Below are 5,349 nucleotides of genomic sequence, written 5' to 3' on the forward strand. Positions count from 1 at the left end.
CAAAATCATAAAGCACGCATGTATATGAACTAAGTAATGTCCCGACCACTAGGGGGCTCTCAGAGCGTTGGTAAAGTTAGTTTTCATCCTGTTCTAATAACACGCCGAAACAATACAGATTAGTTTAAACAGTAGAATCACTCATATCAATAAATTTAATACAATATCACCTACGTGCATACAATTATAATGTTATGTAATGATTTGACAGTCCCGGCGCAGATGAAGGGAACGTCTGCCATTCCACCATGTTAAAACGTGCATTGTTTGGCTGCCAGTGGTGTGGTAACCTTTAAAAACTGAATATTCAAATTCCAAAGCTTGTCAATTCTGCCAACAGATCTAACTCCTTTGGAATTTGAACATGTCTGTTTTTAAATGTTAAATTAATTTTAATGAATACAAATTATACGTTCTGACGACTGTTGAAACGGTGGATGTTCCCTTCAGCATGCCACCGTGGTATCCGTCAGACATATTCACAAGTAAATATGAAGCTGTTGTGAACCTTCTGATTTTTAGCTAATTTCATGTCGATATACAATGCTTCATACTTAAAACTGGTAGTTGTAGCTGTAAAACTGTCACCATAGACAGTGGCAAGGAATAGTAATATTACGCGCAGCTCTGAGAGCCCCAAGGTCGGGACAAATCCGTTGGCGGCGATAGAATACAGTGACGTCTTGACATGTGTTGTGTTTAATTCCGTTGTGTTGTGGCTTTATTTCGTTGTCTTGTGGCTTGTTTCCGTTGTGTTGTGAATTAATTTTGCTTTTTTAATTTCGTTGTGTTGTGCACTACTGGGCCACCGTACAGGCGCCTATCTTTAGCGAAGCGGCGCTGCGAGCCGCTTCTGGGACGCTTCTCAAACGCACCGCGCCGCGGCTGGTGTACAACACAAGCATTGACTAGAGTGGCCGCGTATCAGCTCCGGTAGCGCGTCGCAACCGTAACGTGCCGCACACGCGTGCAGTGTAAACCCGGCCTGACGGACGCCGCGTCAAAGACGCGCAGCTCAAATACAAAATAAAGTCAAAATAATCACCCTGAGTAAACTCGCTGGTCACGCGCGCAGCTTAGAGGGAACATTGGTGGACGCCCAGTGCTGTGTTTCCCAGAAGCATTGTAAGATTATTGGTTTTTACAGTCTGCTTTAGTTTAAGAAGCTTTTGGGAAACACAGCCCAGGTCTATCTACATTCTAACAAATTCAACTATGGGTGCGTCTCAATCAGCTTCCTAGATTTATTTATGATATGAATCATGTGTACATGAATTCAGGCACTGGTAAGGACAGTAAGGACTTTGGCTCTCTACACATTGGGACACTGATCACTTGATTTCCAGCTACTTGACAATATCATCATTGTACAACATCACTGTTGGTATTTATGGACAACAGCAAAAATGACATCTTTCTTGCATTACTTTTAAAGTTATTTAATATACATAATGATAAAGACTTTGTATTTTACGTATACATGCAACATTCCAGCCGTGAATAAATTATAAATGTTAGCTAGATTATGTTCATTACCATTCTAGCAATGTATGTTTATGCTGAAACATAATTAGGGCCCGAGCACCGATGGTGTGAGGACCCTATTGGAATTGCTCAGCCAATTATTCTTCTTCTCCAAAATGAATCGCATTTTTGAGGGCCTAAACGTTCTCAAAAACTCATGAAACTTTGCACACGCGTCAGAAGTGGTGAAAATTTACATCTGATATGGGTTTCAGAATTAGGTGTGGCAAAATGGCTCGATAGCGCCACCTACAAAATTTCAATTAAGCACCCTTCGTGCTACGTTTCACGTACAGTTATGAAATTCGGTAGACAGATGTAACAGCCCAATACCTACAAAAAAGCCGGGGGGTGCAAAGTTTGTAAACCCAACAGGAAGTGAGATATTTTGAATTTTCTCTACAAAATTTTGGCAGTTTTTGCCATTTCCACATGTTGTACTTTAACGAACTCCTCCTAGAGCTTTAATCAGATCAACATCATATTTGGTCAGTCTAATCTAAAGGCCTTTGAGACGTTAAATTGCGAAGATCTAGAGTTTTTGCTGAAGGCCGTGTCCGTGGCGGCCTGGCAAAGTTCAATGTTTCGCCATGAAACAGGAACTTGTTGTAACTCAGACAAACAATGTCTGATCTGCCCCAAACTTCACATGTTTTATTAGAGTCCTCACCTGAAGACATCTATATGACAATATTCAGTTAAAGTCATAGCGCCACCTGGGGGCAACAGGAAATGACATGTTTTACACTGTGATAAACTCCTCATAGAGATTAAACCAGATCAACATCATATATGGCCAGTCTAATCTTAAGGCCTTTGAGATGTTAAATTACAAAGATCTTGAGTTTTCGTTGAAGGGCGTGTCCGTGGTGACCGACAAAGTCTGATGTTTCGCCATGTAAGGTGAATCACTTTTTTGAGGGCCGAAACATACTCGAAAACTCATGAAACTTTGCAGATGCGTCAGAAGTAGTGAAAATTTACGTCTGATATGGGTTTCAGAATTAAGTGTGGCAAAATGGCTCGATAGCGCCACCTAAAAAAATTCAACAAAGTGCCCCTGACACTACATTTCACGTACAGGTATGAAATTTGGTACACACATCTAACAGCCCAATACCTACAAAAAAGTCTCTTGGAGTGAAATCTGAAAACCAACAGGAAGTCAGATATTTTGAATTTTCTTTGCAAAATTTGTGCAGTTTTTGCCATTTCCAGATGTTGTACTTTAATGAACTCCTCCTAGAGCTTTAATCAGATCAACATCATATTTGGTCAGTCTAATCTAAAGTCCTTTGAGATGTTAAATTGCAAAGATCTAGAGTTTTCGCTGAAAGGCGTGTCCGTGGCGGCCTGTCAAATTTCGATGTTTCGCCATGAAACATTAAGTTGTTGTAACTCGGGCATACAATGTCTGATCTGCCCCAAACTTCACATGTTTTATTAGAGTCCTGACCTGAAGACATCTATATGACAATATTCAGTTACAGTCATAGCGCCACCTGGGGGCAACAGGAAATGACATGTTTTACACTGTGATTAACTCCTCCTAGAGATTTAATCAGATCAATGTTATTTTTGGTCAGTCTAATCTAAAGGCCTTTGTGACGTTAAATTGCGAAGATCTAGAGTTTTCACTGAAGGGCGTGTCCGTGGCGGCATGACAAAGTCTGTTGTTTCGCCATGAAAAAGGAAGTTGTTGTAACTCAGACAAACAATGTCCGATCTGCCCCAAACTTCACATGTTTTATTAGAGTCCTGGCCTGAGGACATCTTCATAACAATCTTCAGTTACAATCATAGCGCCACCTGCAGTCAACAGGAAATGTCATGTTTTATACTGTGATTAACTCCTCATAGAGATTTAACCAGATCAACATCAAATGTTATCAGTCTAATCTTAAGACCTTAGCAATGATAAATATCAAAGATCTTGAGTTTTTGCTGAAGGGCGTGTCTGTGGCGGCCTGACAAAGTCTGATGTTTCGCCATGAACGATGAAGCTGTTGCAGCTGAGGCATACTATGTCTGATCTGCTCCAAACTTCACATGTGTGATAAGAGTCCTGGCCTAAAGATGTCTATATGACAATATTCAGTTAGCCATAGCACCACCTGCTGGCAATAGGAAATGGCATGCTTTACACTGTAATTCACTACCAGATTCACATTTCATTATGCCACGAAGTACCAAACATGCTAGAAACATGTTAAATCATGCAACACTTGGCGGAGTGATAATTTATGCGATTAACGCCACTAAAGAAACAGGAAGTTGTTGTAACTCAGGCATACAATGTCCAATCTGCTCCAAACTTCACATGTTCGATAAAAGTTCTGGCCTGAAGACATCAACATAGCAATATTCTGTTACGGTCAAAGCACCATCTGTTGATAGCAGGAAGTGTGGCATTTCGAAATGACTTTGGCATAATTCTCCTGTATTCACTCGCTTACATGCATGATGCCCACTGTTCACTGTTTCCCTAAGGCCAACGGGTGGCGGTGAGCCCGGGTGCGAGGGCCCTTTCATCGCTGCTTGCAGCTTTAATTAAATAATGGTATTCAAAAAAAAAAAAAAAAAAAAACATAGCTTATATCTCATGTGTCTTGGCTCATGATTTGTTTCACACTTTTGGCAAGTCCCTGGTTTTCATGGTGCATCGTGGGACTTTTTAGGGAGCAAACGTTTCAGTGCACTGGTAAGGATTTTTCAATTAAGACAGCCCTTAAAATGGCCGACTCTCTGATCAGTGTCCTGTCTACTGAACTAGGGAGCTGATTGAAATGCACCCATTAACCGATCTTAGTCAGTTTTGTCAATTTAATATCAAAGTTTTATCAAAGATTTTTTATTTTGCTTTTGGAGCAACTGCAAACACAAAAATTATATTTGCCATCATCTCCCATTCACCGCTACAGAAGTTGGCCCAACTATGACGACTTTCACTTCTGAAAACCCCAGAAATGTGAAAAAGGTCTGAACAGATCAAACCAATCTGCTTGTTAAGTATGACATCACTCGTCACCTTTTATGGTGCTGCGACATTTAGAGAGCTGCAGGGATAAATATATTCATAGATGCCTCATTAGCACATACATAAGCCGTCCACCATATTGGAATGGTCAAAGCCGAGAGAAGGATGACTGTGTATCTTCAACCGTATAGTTATACACATGTATATCTGTCTGAAATAGACTTCAGCAGATGATTTTCATAGGATTTAGTTTATCATTAATGTTAGATAAGACAAGGTGTTAGCTAACATGGCATTAAAAAGTGACCATAGTTTAAAAACCTGTAATATTGAGTTAATACATACAAAAACAAACCAACACATTCTCACCTGAGAAAGGTTCCCTTTCGATACTTCACTCGTACTGCGTATGGGGAAAGGTCTCCTTTTTCCCCGTTACTGAAGCCTTTTTCAATAACGCAGTGTAACTGCATCGTCATTGGTTCACTCATAGACAAGTTGTTGAACCAATGACGGCGCGGCATAGCTGCGCGACCTATGGCGTCAGAGCGCGCGAATATTCCCGCCGAAATGGGCGGGGTTTAGGGCTATATAAGCGGGCGTTTCGCCATAGGATTTCAGTTCTCTCTCCTTCAGCGACGATTTCACATCGCTCCTCGCTGATCTCCGGCTGAAGCCTTCGCCGCCTGGAAGAAGCTCGCCTGGAAAGAAGCTCTCGCCGCCGTCGAAGAGGCTCCCGCAGCGGACTGCTGAGCTCGCCGAGGAAGAAGCGCCGGCGCCCTCGTCGACTGCCGCCTCGAGCCGCCCGCTTCCCGCTTCCGGCCGCCTGCCAGCCCGTCTCCTGCCGC

Source organism: Megalobrama amblycephala, unplaced genomic scaffold, assembly GCF_018812025.1.
Source record: "Megalobrama amblycephala isolate DHTTF-2021 unplaced genomic scaffold, ASM1881202v1 scaffold612, whole genome shotgun sequence".
Lineage (NCBI taxonomy): Eukaryota > Metazoa > Chordata > Actinopteri > Cypriniformes > Xenocyprididae > Megalobrama > Megalobrama amblycephala.